The sequence below is a fragment of the Petaurus breviceps genome, unplaced genomic scaffold, assembly GCF_028583685.1.
Source record: "Petaurus breviceps papuanus isolate PSGF00001 unplaced genomic scaffold, PetGlider_PUasm1.0 171, whole genome shotgun sequence".
Classification (NCBI taxonomy): Eukaryota; Metazoa; Chordata; class Mammalia; order Diprotodontia; family Petauridae; genus Petaurus; species Petaurus breviceps.
Window position 1 is genome coordinate 3231991 of NW_027185754.1, and position 14052 is coordinate 3246042.

Below are 14052 nucleotides of genomic sequence, written 5' to 3' on the forward strand. Positions count from 1 at the left end.
TAAAAATAAATCCAATATTTTTCACTCTGTCTTATTAGATTTATACAATGCAGACATTCAGGGGTAGTTGCTTTTAAAAAATTGTTATTTCTAGATCTGTTTAACGTAGCTTTTTCTAGGTTTATCCAAACAGCCAATTCACCCCCCCCCACCCAAGCATCTCAAAGGGTCATTTGATGGAGTCTCATCTTTTTAATATGGTTTTAAAAATGGTAACATCCCTCCCTTTTTTGCCAATACCCACATGGCGTCATATTACTTATTTTTATCTTTTTTTTTTTTTTTTTGCTTTTTGGAGGGGGGAAGGCAGGGCAATTGGGGTTAAGTGACTTGTCCAAGGTCACACAGCTAGTAAGTGTTAAGTGCCTGAGGCTGAATTTGAACTCAGGTCCTCCTGACTCCAAGGACAGTGCTCTATTCACTGCGCCACCTAGCCGCCCCCATCATATTACTTCTCAGAATACCAGAAGCAAATGCCAGTGTCTTGGGGCCCTAAGACAACAAATATGAAATATGGAAAGGTTTGGTGGCTAAAGAATAAAGACCTAAATTTTAGAATTGAACCACTGGAAGTTAAAAAATATTCCTCTTTTCTTTACAAGAGAAGAAAGTTGTTTGTACCTGAACGATCTAATTAGTATCACACAAGAAGACAAAACTAAAATCTTCTTTCCCAAAGCTAAAGGCTATACCTTAACACCAGACTATCTTTCCTATGAGTGGCCATTATTACTAGAGGTGAGGGTATGAGCCCAAACTCACACAAATCCATTCTAGCCCACGCTGATCTTCCCCCTCCCCCTTCCCGATCTTCCTTAGCACTGTTTAGCTCTAGCACACATTTTGGCCCTTGATTTTATCTTGACTTGATTTTGTTGTTGTCTCTCTACATATGTGTATGCAGCAGAGCCATAGCTAGGTGTATTCCGGGGCCTCCAACAAGTACTGCAAACCGCACTTGCAGCCAGATGATTTAGAACACTACTCAATTCAGCCTTGTAGGACAGGGCAGCAAGAGAGAGGGTCAACCTAGCCTATCTAATCGCTTCTTCTTTTACCCCTAGCAATCTCTCTAGGCTCCATCTCCCAACCTCTATTCACACTGCCAAGCTGGATTCCCAGAGGGTAACTGACAATTTCTAGGAGTAACCCCTAAGGGCTGGGGTTTCTTATACTGTCACTCATGAGCATCATCCATGTGCTTTCCGTTGATTGTCAGCCAGACTTAGTTTTTAAAAGTATATTTACTGAGATGGTATAGTAAGAACAATTGGTACAAGGAATAATCACCCAGAAGTCTGGGACACACTCTCCCACAAATACATAGAGGGTTGGGGCAGGGGGAAAGGGCTGGTTAGAGATCCTTTACTCCCTTCATGGAGTTCTCATGAAGGTCCCCTAGATGTAGCTTTCTGCACCAACTCTGAAGGTTGGTGCCCTTTTAAAGTCCTGAAGGTGTCTGTCCTTGGTGTGTCTCTTAGCTCCTGATGCAGTCATTTCTATCAGCCTCTGCTATGGGGGTGGGGGAACATTGCTCCTAGCTCAGATGGATACTATTACTAACATAAATAGGAACTCCAGATCTTCTGACATTCTGTAACTTACAAAATCATTACTTGGTCAATGGGAGTGGAGGTGGAGCAGAGAAGTAAGTATTTCACTCTCTCTGGGTTCACTTCACCTCTCCCCTTGATATTCTCTATCATAGGTACAAGGACCTGCCTCCTCAATGAGCTCCTGATCCTAGAAGTGCCTAAAGCTTCAACACTTCACTGCTGGATGTCTAGTTTTCTAAAGGGCTTACTATATGAACACCTCAGGTCATGGCTGATTCTCTTTGGCCAATCAGGAAATATCATCTGTTTTCATCCAATAATCAAAGCACCTCCCTTCCTGCAAATTGATTAAAGACTTATTTTTCACCTAATTTACACCTTTGATTGATTGATTGATTCATTTAGAGAAGTCTGGACCTTTGTGTCTAACTGGGATAGATTCTCACCCTTATATACCTAATTATTCTTGCTGAGTAGATGCTAAGATCTATTGTTTTTACACTACAGTGCTGAAGTGCCTTCTAAAGTCTACCACCCTATTGCAAACCCCCAATCACCTCACCATAGTTCCCCATGTAGTCCTACTTGCCCAATAAGACTCAGATCTTGAAGGCAGAGATCATTTTGTCTTGTATTATATTTATACCAAAAAAGCAAATGTAGAAACAGTCAAACAAAAAAAAAAAACCCCAGCCCAGCAACTTTTATACCACCACCCTGGGCTTCAGATTGGTTAAATACTCATTATAGTAGCTTGGACTCACTTCCGTCCAGCTCCTTCTCCAACCATCTCCCTTCCATGTCACTGATCTCATCCCGTTTTCCTGCTTTCATCCTCTAACTCTGAAAATGGTAATCAAATCAACACTACCAAAACACTTCTCCCCTATATATGTTCTTTTCCCCCATTAGGAGGTAAGCTCCTTGGGGGCAAGAAATAGCTGCTTTTACTTGTCTCCCAAGCACTTAGGACAGAGTCATGCTTAACACATGGCTCTCCATTCCATAACACTTAGCACAAGGCTGGCCGTGTAGAGGGCAATCAATAGATACTTAATATAGGAAAACATATAGATGTACCCATACTATGTATATACTATAGACTGATAGATACATGCAGACACGGGAGGAACTGCTAGAACGTAATGAGACTTACTTTTATATGGTTCGTAGACTCTATCTTGTGAACTTATAGTCTGTCTATAGTACCTAAACAGCATTAAATTCTGTGTGATGACCTTTCTATAATTATTGTCACAATAAATGGGGAAAAAAAGTAATATAGATGACTATGACTTTTAAATTAATTAATTAGCCATAGCAAAAGCACTAGGAACACATCTTGGGATACTCCAGTTTCTTTTTGACAAAGCTCAGCTCAAGGGCTAGGCTGTCCACAAGGTCTTTCCTGAGTCCCCCAGTTGCCAGTACACACCTTTCCTCCCAGAAACCATTTTGTAGATACTTGGAGTAGGTGTGTAATACGTACATATGTGTGTGTGTGCAGCTACATATATATATATATATATGTATAGATATTCATTCATCCATTTATTTAGTTTTCTATCTACCAATTTGTTTAAATTTCATTTTTACTTATCTTTGTACATGCTGGGTTTTTTTCCCAGTAGAATGTTAGATCTTTGAAGACTGGGACTTTCTTTTTGTCTTTGTATTTCTAGTACCTAACATAGTTCCTGGGACATAACAGGTACTTAACAAATGATTATTGAATGGATAAAAGTTGAAATCACAAATCCCTTCATATTTAACAGAAGCAAAGCAAAAGAAAGTCATCATTCCCTCTTATGAGTTTCCAAGTCTTTGCCAATAAATGCTCAGAGTTGAACCTCCCTGCCTAGGATTTTTCCCCTCAGCTCTGCTCCCTCCAGGCTCTGCAGACAATCCCAAAGAAGGTGAGAAAAATAATATTCTCCCTCCTACTCTGTTGCCCATCACAGCAGTGGGAAGGGTTGAGTGAAGCCCCAGGGAGCACAGGTTACATTATTTCATTCTGATGAAAGCCTCATACAAAGACTTTTTTTTTAAAAAGCTGTTTCTTTCTCTCATATATCCAATGCAGCTCATTCCTCATTTTGATTTCTATTTCCAATTTTAGCAGCACCAGGATGCCTTCCTTTCCCAAAATACTGGCTTCAACAGGCTCCCACAGCACCCACAACTTCTAGATTTTTTTTCATTTGACGTAGAAGCATTGTCCCTCAGAAGGCCCCTGTTAATAATAATCTGGGACACAGTCAACACCTTAACAGGCATTGGTTTTTGTGGATTGGCTTACTGCTTCCTACAACAGAAAGAGGACTCCATGTAGTGGACAGAGGGATGAATTTAGAAAGTCAGATTCACTTGGATTCAAATCTCGCCTCTGCCACTTACTAGTTGTTATATGACCTTGGATGAACCACTTACCTTATCTGTCGCCTAGTTTCCTTCTACTTAAAATGAGGAGTCAGAGAACTAGACCTGAAAAGACCTCAGAAGCCATCTAGTGCAACCTCTTCATTTTATAGGTGAGGATAATTCCTCTCCTAGAAAACTATAATATCTCACTTACAAAGTATTAGAGTTAAACTTCACTAAGATTTTGGGACACCCTGTATGACCACACTGCTTGCATTAGGAAAAGAAACCAACATTCTCTGCTCCATAGGGTTGTCATGAGACTGAAATTAAATGGTGTGTATAAGATGCTTTGCAAACCATAAAGCTAGATATCAATGTCATTTATTATCATTACTCAAAGCTTAGCTGGAATGCCAGCTTCTATCTATATAAGGCCTTTCCTTATCTTCAGTGCTGTCAGTGTCTTTTGCCCACTAAGTTCAATATATTTGTTCTGTGTACAGGTTGTCCCAAAAGTCTTTAGTGTACTTTTTAAAAAAAATTTTTTTTTTAAAGCAATCGGGGTTAAGTAACTTGCTCAAGGTTACACGGCCAGTTATTTCTGGGTGTGGTGCTGAGTATCTGAGCCCGGATTTGATCCGGGTCATCCCGACACTGGAGCGGGTGCTCTTACTCGCTGAGCCACTTGGCCGCCCCTAAGCAATTGAGGTTAAGTAACTTGCTCAAGGTTACACGGCCAGGTGTTTCTGGGTGGGTGCTAAGTGTCTGAGCCTGGGATTCGATCTCCAGGTTATCCACACACTGGAGCTGGTGCTCTTACTCGCTGTGCTACCTGACCGCCCCTTTTAGTGTACTTTTAATAATAATTATAGCAATAATAACACTTATATATTGTCTTAAGATTCACAAAGTGCTGTACATGTGTTTTTTTTTTTTAATTTGGTAATCCATTAAAGCTTAAAACTAAGAAAACTTTTGGGATACCCTGAATCCCAGTATATATACATATTATGTCCCTTCAATAGAAGGCACACTTCCTAAAGGCAGGGGCTGATTTGTTTTTGTCTGTATCCCCAGTCTGGCATACAGCAGGCCCTTAATGAATGCTAGTTTATTATTGTTATTATTGGAATAGATCACAAGATCAGTAAGTTTGACATCCTGCTAGAGAAAGCCATGTGGGGACACCTGAACTTTATGAAGTTTCTGGGAACCTCTCAGATGCACAAAAAGGGACAAGGAGGAAGAAGGTAGCCCAAAGGAAAAGTTCCGAAGACAAACTTTGCCTACTTCACAAGATGCACGAGGGCAAGCTGTACCCCCTTCCTTTTGCATCTCCTTAAATTAGCACAAAGGCAGCTAGGTGACACGGTAGATAATGTACTGGACTAGGAGTCAGAAAGACTCCTCTTGGTGAGTTCAAATCCGACCTCTGACACTTACTAGCTGTGCGACCCTGGGTAAGTCACTTAACCCTGTTTGCCTCAGCTTCCTCATCTATAAAATGAGCTGGAGAAGGAGATAGCAGACAACTTAGGTATCTTTGCAGAGAATCCCAAATGAAGTAAAAAGGAGTTGGACACGATTGAATGACAAATTAGCACAGCCTTGTAAGGTTAATCTAAGTTATATTCTTATCACAGAATCATACATTTAGAATTGGAAAGGACTTTAGAGGTCATTTAGTCCAACCCTATAATTTTTTTTAACAGATGAAGAAAATGAGGTTAAGGCACTTGCCCAGGAGCATGTGAATGAGTCAGACTTCAAGCCCTGGTCTTCATACCAAGTCCAATGCCCCATTTACTACACCATGATGTCCCTTCTCACTCTGAAAATAAGACAGGAACAGCTCACATTTTTCAAAGCTTCAGTTCACCCTCTTTTCTGAGCGACCTCCAGGATGCAGCCAGTGCAGGTGTAATTTAAAATCAAGAGACTCAGCTTTCAATAATTCCCCGCTAAATTACTGGTGGTGGAAGACTATATAACACAACTGTTACAAATGCTGGGAGCAAAATCTCCAATAACAACTTAGTGCTTATGATAACTTTCCCAATTTCCTGCTATCTCCGCTGCCTCTCTCTTTACTCCAGTCTATAGCTGCTTTTTTCTTTATTGAACATCTGCCTTGGGAGCCTCTGTCACAAAAAGTAATAAACACATCAATCCAAAAGAAAAAGAGAGGGTTGTGCAGCCCCAAACTACTTAGCCAATCAAATTGGCAGCTGATAGAATGAAATTGAGGGGAGAGCGCTGAGAGACCCCCTTCCTAGAGAACACTTCTAATGATGGCGCACACGTCTGCCGCATTCGGCACACCTCCGCTGCACAAGGGCTTCTAATAAGTTAATTACAGTTTCTAGCACTAATTATAGATTTCAACCTTTGTGGAGATTCCAAGCACTGGGATTAATTTGTAAGTCTTCTATCCAGGCAAAACTTGACAGTTATTGCTTGCTTTTTGCCTCCTCCAAATTACAAGAGGGATCTGTCTTGGGATAAGGTACTCCTTTACTTAAAAAAAAAATTCTTATAATAAAAATGCCTTTTCTGCTTATTACCCATGGACCCTACAAACATAGAACAGTGACAGCAATTAAAGTCAGCCTCATTTTCCCTGAAGGTTCGCCGCTCCCCCCCCAAATAACAACAACCAAAAATTATGCCTGAAAGGAAAACAAAAGCAATTTGTGTTTTCTTGTTATCGCCCCCATCCAAACCTCTGAAATAGTCACAGATTCCTTGCATACAGAGGAGATGAAATCAAATCTTCCATTGCTACTTTGAAAAAAAAATCAAACATATTACAAATTACATTTAACTCAGGTGTGTATAGTTTGCCAGTTCTTATCCAATTGTAAATTAGAGCAGGGTTGCCTGTTGGGAGGAAAAAAAAGTAGCTTTTGAAACATGTCTTATTGACTGTGTATAAATTACCAGCAGCAGATTTGTGAAGCAAATTTGAAGTTGGAGTTGCCTATGGGCTACATTTTATTGATTGTAGATTGATAGTCAGCTGATTTGAAAGCAAAAAATAAATATTACTTTAGCAGCAATTTAATTACAAAATCATTGCACAAATATTAAGAATATTACCTTGTTTTATACTGGGATTTAGCTAGTGTTTTATATTTGATAAATGCCTAGCACATCATTTGAACTAACTTTTTTTAACTTATCACAATGTCTGTGCATTCTTATTAAGGAAAAAATAGTAATAGTTCTGAACACCACAATCTTTTTTTCTTTGCAAATAATAATCTTCCCTGCTTTGCTATAGAGATAGCAATCTGTTATCCAGAAGGAACGAGGAATAGGTTTTGCTCCTTGGACAGAAGTAGTATAAGTATGTTGTCCAGGAAAGATCTCCAAAAGAAGGTGGGATTTGAGCTAAGTCTGGAAGGAAACCAGAAAAATGACACAGAGATGAGGAAGGAGAGCATTGTAGGTAGGTAGGATGACCATGAAAACCCTGGAGATGGGAGATGGAGTATCATGTTTGATGAACAGCAAGTAGGGTAGTGTAACTGCATCACAGAATGTGTGGAAAGGAGTAACATATAAAAATACTGGAAAGGAGGGCAGCTAGGTGGTACAGTGAATAGAGCACTGGCCCCAGAGTCAGGAGGACCTGAGTTCAAATTCAGCCTCAGAAACTTGACATACTTACTAGCTGTGTGACCTTGGGCAAGTCACTTAACCCCAATTGCATCGCCAAAAAAAAAAAAAAAGACTAGAAAGGGAGGAAGAGGCCAGATTCTGTGATGGGTCTTCTCTTCTTATATCTATACCACTTTACTCGGTGATCTCATCAGCTCCTATTGATTTAATTACCATCTCTATACTGGTGATTCTCATATCTACTTTTCTTGCCCCATTCTCTCTGCTGACCTCCAGTCTCCCATCCCCTATTGCCTTTCATTTATGTTGAACTGAATGTCCAGTAGACATCTTAACTCAATATGTCCAAAACTAAATTCATTATCTTTTCCTCTAAAGCTTAGGAGGAACTATCTTCCCTGTTACCATAGAGGCAACCCCATCCTCCCAGTGCCTCAGGCTCACAACCTGCGAGTCATCCTGGATTCCTCACTCTCTCTCACCCCCCACATCCAAGCTGTTATCAAGGCTTGTCCATTTCACCTTTGCAACTTCTCCTGAATGCATCTGCTTCTCTTCTGATGCTGCCCCCACTCTGGTACAGACCTTTAGCACCTCATACCTAGACTATTGTAACAGCCTGCCTCAAGACTCCCCACTACAATCCATTCTTCATTCAACTACTAAAGTGATTTTCCTAAAGCATAGATCCAATCATGTCACTACCCCATTTAAGACACTCAAGTGGCTTCCTATTGCCTACAGAAGCAAATATAAAATGTCATCCAAAGCTCTTTATAATCCAGAGCCCTCCTACCTGTCCAGTCTTCTTGCATCTCACTCCCCAACATGTACTCTTCTATGCAGTGGACACTGGCCTCCTGACTCTTCCATCTCTTGGCATCCGGCATTTTCTCTGGTTGTCCCCCATGCCTAGAATGCTCTCCCTCCTCTGCTCTGACTAGTGACCACCTTGGCTTTCTTTTTTTTTTTTAATTTTTATTTATTTATTTATTTTTTAAAGCAATTGGGGTTAAGTAACTTTCTCAAGGTTACACGGCCAGTTATTTCTGGGTGCGGTGCTAAGTATCAGAGCCCAGATTCAATCCCAGGTCATCCCGACACTGGGGCCAGTGCTGTTACTCACTGTGCTACCTGGCCGCCCCCCACCTTGGCTTTCTTTAAATCTCAACTAAAATCCCACCTTCTACAAGAAGCCTTCTCTAACCCCTCTTAATCCCCATGTTTTCCCTGTTTTGATTATTTCCTATTTATCCTGTGGGGTATCTAGGTAGCAAAGTAGATAGAGTGCTGGGTCTGAAGCTGGGAAGGGTCCTCTTCTTGAGTTGAAATCTGACCTCAGACATTTAATATCAGTGTGACCTTGGGCAAGTCACTTAACCTCGTTTGCTTCAGTTTCTTCATCTATACTGGAAAGGGCAAAGCACTACAAATCCTTTGCCAAGAAAACCCCAAATGGGGACATGAAAAGTTGAAAATGACAAGACAACAACAAATTTATCCTGTATAGCTTGCTTTGTATGTATGTGTGTGTGTTTGTATGTATATATATATATATTTGTATTTATACATATGTATATATTTGTTTGTATATTGTCTCCCCTATTAGAGTGTAAGTTCCTTGAGAGCAGGGATTGTCTTTTACCTCTATTTGTATTCCTGGTATTTAGTACAATGTCTGGCACATAGTAGGTACTAAATAAATGTTTATTGCTTGATTGAGATTATGAAGAACTTTTAATATCAAATAAAAGAGTTTGTATTTGATCCTGGAGATAATAGGGAAACATTACAATTTACTGAGTTGGGGAGGGATGACATGGTCAAACCTATAATTTAGGAAAATCATTTTGTCATTTGAGTGAAGGACGGATTGGAGTAGGGAGAAATTTGAAGCAGAGAGATCAAATGGAAAGTAATTAGAAAGGTCTAGGGAAGAAGTGACGAGGACCTAAGCTAGAGAAGTAGCTGTGTAAGGGGAGAGAAGAGGCCTACTCCAGAGATGCCAAGCTAAAAATGAAAGGATTTGGCACCTAGTTAGACATGTGGAGTGAAGAAGAATGAAGGCTTGGGAATGGCACCAAGGTTGTGAGCCTGGGTAATTGGAAATCTTGTGGTGTCCTCAATGACAATAAGAAAGTTGGGAAGAGGGGAAAATGACTTTGAGGAAAAGATAACATGTTTTAGACATTTTGAGTTTGAGATGCCTATGAGACATCTAGCTTGAGATATCCAAAAGGCACTTGGTGATGTAAGACTGGAGTTTAAGAGAAAGATAGGGCTGGATATACGGAGCTGGGAATCATCTGCATTGAATGATAATTCATACAGAATCTGATATCACCAAGTGAGATCATATATAAGAGGAAAGAGAGGAGGGCCTAGGACAGAACCTTGGGGGACATATAAGGTCAGTGGGCATGAAGAGGATCAAGAGACATCAACAGAGATTGAGAAGAAGCAGTCGTCAGGTAAGAGAACCAGGAGAGAGTGGTGTCAGGAAAACCCACAGATGCCCAGGGACAAAAGCTATAGAGAGTTGAGAAAAGGCCAGTAGATCTGGAAATTAAGACATCACAAATAACTTTGCAAGTGCCAGGCCTTTTTGCACTGAACCTACCAGAAATAGCCCAGGCTCTCAAAGAACAGGATAGAAGGAAGGCTCACGTGTTTGCCCCCATTACAAAAAGAATATTTTATTTGCTCTGACAACTTGGAGAGTAGAGAGAAATTTTTTTTTAACTTCTTTTAGGGTTTTGAACATAAATGACAAATTTTTGGCCAAACGTGGTGCATGTTATTTTGGTCATTGCAAAATTCTCTCTATTCCTCATACTTTATGGAAAGAAAATCTTCAGGGATTTCTTGTTCTTGCTGTTGTGACCAGTTCCCCTGGTTGTCTTACCTTGCTTACCTTGACAACCACCCCTAACTTATTTTCCCCTATTTTTATCAACTTCTTTCCCTTCTCCTTCTTCTCCTTCTTTGACTGTTTGAGTTCTCCCAAAGCCCATCTCCTCTAATTCAGTTGCTATCTTTCTTCACAATTCCCCAACATTCCACATATTCTTCTTTCCAATTCTATCTTCTTCCTTCATCCAACCTTTAATTGTTGAAGCCAGAAGTGGCATGTTATTGTTGGCTGTTTCTTTTTTGTCTTTATATACCTAGTGTCTGGGATACATTAGGAGCTTAGTGTTTCTTTAATTGAAATGAAGGCAAAGTCTGTGTGGGCCTCTTCTGCTTGCCTCATGCAGAGTTGAACAGCAAATATTCACTTAATTGTGCTCTGGAGTTGTATTGTGTTTCAGGGGTGACAGGAAGTCTCAAAAGGACCAAGAAAATACCCTAGAAAGACTTTCTGGGGATTGAGTTATCTTCCCTAACTCTTCCTTAACTCTCCCCTAACTCCCCTGTTTCTTTCTAAGAAAAGTATCTGAAATGTGGGATACTTCCAAATCTCCTAGGTACCTGACCAGTTGTCTTCTGCTGTATGCATTACTATACCACCAAAAACACTTATTGAGCCCCTAAGCATAATTTCATTCATTGCATAAAATAATGTAGAGTACACAGCACTGCAGGAAAGTCTCAAAGGCGGCATCATCTAAATGGATTCACTTTTTCCTTTCATAGCCTTGAATTTGTTGCAGTCCCTATGTGAATTCCATGGTATACTCTTGGTTTCCAAAGTGCCAAGCTTGGGGAAGCCAAGGGAAAGGAAACGCCATGTGGCTCTTGGCAATTAATGCCAAGTGTGGGTTGGTAATCAGTGCCAACATTCTGATTGTGCTCAATAGGTTATTAAATTCTTAATTTTTCTGGGAATATCATAGCTATGATATTCTTTGATTTGCCCAATTTTCTAAACCTAATAAAATGTACCATTGTACATCTTCTTAGTACTTTATAGAATATAGGACTCTCTTTGTCTTGTGACTCTGAAGCAAAGACAAACATTATTATTCTCATTTATAGATAAGGCAATAGAGGCTCTGAAGAGTCAAATGACTTTTTCAAGGTCACCTAGCAATTTTAGAGGTGAACTAGATGACTAGCTGTAGGGATTACCTAGTTCAGTTTTCTTAGTTCAAAGATGTAGAAATTGTTCTCCTATGATTCTTTCTTCCTCTAGTCTAGGGCTGGGGAATCTATGGCCTCGAGGCCACAAGTGCCCTCTAGGTCCTCAAGTGCAGTCCTTTGACTGAATCCAAACTTCACAGGAAGTGAAGGACCTAGAGGGCCACATGTGGTCTTGAGGCCTCAGGTTCCCCACCCCTGCATCTAGTCTCTCCCCTCTCCAATCCACCCTCCAATCAGCTACCAAAATGATATTCCTAAAATACAGTCACTCCCCCATTCAAAATGCCTTCAATGCACACTAATGGATAAAATACAAACCTCCAAGTCCGGTGTTTAAAGCTTTTCACAATCCGTCCCCCACTTACCTTTTCAATCATTTCCTATTATTCCCTCTTTACAGATTCTCTGCTCTAGTCAAATGGGCCTGCTGCCTCTTCCCCTGGACCCGATATTTCAAGTTCCCATCAGCCTTTGAGCAAGTCGTCCCTGGCAGCCCACTTTCTCTCTCCAGTCTGACTCACACGCAATGTTTCCTTCAGAGTAGATCTCTGATGCCGCCTCTAGCACAAGGCCTTTCCTGATTCCCCAGTTATTTGCACTCTCCGCCTCTTGAAGCTGCTTTGTAGCACACTGTATATATGCTTGGTATTTATTTATTTATGTACACACTGTATCTGGCCTGTAGAGTATAAGCTCCTTGAGACCAGAGGCTATTTTCATTTCTCTCTGTACCCTTAGTATGTAGTGTGTCACCTAGTTCTTAGATACTTAATAAATGCTTGTTCACTTGAAATGAATTGGCAGCTTAGACCCCTGAAAGGGAATGATGTATGGCCAAAGTCAAATAGGGAATCCACCATAAAGCCAGAGCAGTATAACCAGCACCTTCTGAGACCAAGGCCAGTGTTCTTTCTGCTACATCAGGCACCATGCATCCTTTACCTAGTTAATAAATAATGTGTGTGAATGAACATCTTCAGCCAAGTACATGTGAGCTGGAGTGGGTTTGAAAAAGTGAAGATGATTCATAGAAACCACTGTTATAGATGAATTTTTCTCTTACCCATTTGCCCTGAACTTTGACTTAATCTTCTCTTTAATTAAATGGACTCTGGCTCGGATCTTCCCTGGCTGCTCTCTTACCCCACGTGAGCCAGCTCCCAGCCCATGACCATGAGTGGAAAGGGAGAGGAGTGACTAGCACAGTGTGCACTCACTAGCCCAGCCGTGCAGCACTCACTGGGGCTGCTGGGGCTGCAATGGAGGGAGGAGAGAGGATACTTGCCCTCATAACACTGATGAGGTCTCAGAACCATTCCCATGTGAACTGCCCCCTCTTGAGCAATAGGCTTTTCCAACTATTGAGTTGGTTAGCTTTTTAGTTCCAGGCCTGGCACAAAGATTTATGTCCCTCTGTGTGACCATACTCACCATCCATCACGATTAGTTACAATAAAATCTCTCTCCTTGTTTTTTAAAAGCCCTTAGAGCTACCTTCCATTATGGAGTTAACATATTACAGATGGTTCAGCTATTGTTCAATACAGGAACCACTCTGAGATCCCTGAAAAGGGAGATGGAGAGCTGGGAGCTGGAGACCATGAGTATCTGGGGGAAAATGAGGAATACGGAGGGCATATCCCAAATTCTCTCTCATGGTTGGGGCATCAATAAAAATGAGGAAGTTGGAGCTGGAGGGCTTGACCAATCATCTGTTTTTCTCCAGGAAGTAAACGAAAATGACCTTAGATCTCTGGGACATTTTATTTCTTTCTCTAGTAGGGATTTTAAGAGATTCAGGTGAGGAGACCTGGGAGACAGCCCATGCAAAGGCACAGAGATGGGCTATGAAATATTGTGAACAAGTGGGTCAGTTTGGTTTGACCATAGAATGCACAAGTTGGAAATAATGGGCAATAAACTTGGAAAACCAGATTGTGAGTGGCCTTCCTTAGATGCCAAAGAGATAAGTTTGTGTTTTATCCTAGAGGCAAGTAGGCATGAGCACCATGGAGAAGTGAATGGAAACAGGAATGACTCTGAAGTCAGAAAATTGCGATGTGAATATTGGTTGCACTATGTGACTATTTAGTTCTTTAAAAAAATAAGAAATACAGTAGGCCTCAGTGGAAAGAGTATATCTGAGGAAAAGGAGGGCCAGATTGGAGTCCCATCTTCACCAATAACTTCCTTTGTGACCTTGGAAATGGCACTTTTCCAAAGGTCCAAATGACCTTTCTGGTCCTCAGCTTCCTGATCTGTAAAATGAGGGGGCTGGATGAAATGACCTCTAATGGCCCTTCCTGCTCTAAAGCCTATGATCGTATAATCCTATGATCCATTCATAGTGCCATAGGGCAAACAAGGGGCCGTGAGACCTCATCATTTCTATCTCCCTGGTTACAGAGAGGAGCATGATTCACCC

At 40.9% G+C, this 14052-nt stretch overlaps 1 long non-coding RNA gene across 2 annotated transcripts in view; it reads left to right on the plus strand.

Annotated features, from left to right (window-relative positions):
• LOC138157250 (uncharacterized) overlaps positions 1-2115 on the plus strand; it is a 22583-nt gene extending 20468 nt beyond the window's left edge. For both annotated transcript variants that reach the window (XR_011167342.1, XR_011167340.1), the window contains exon 4: positions 1709-2115. This is a non-coding gene — a long non-coding RNA (uncharacterized lncRNA). The remainder of the gene's footprint in view (positions 1-1708) is intronic.
• The last annotated feature ends 11937 nt before the right edge of the window (positions 2116-14052 follow it).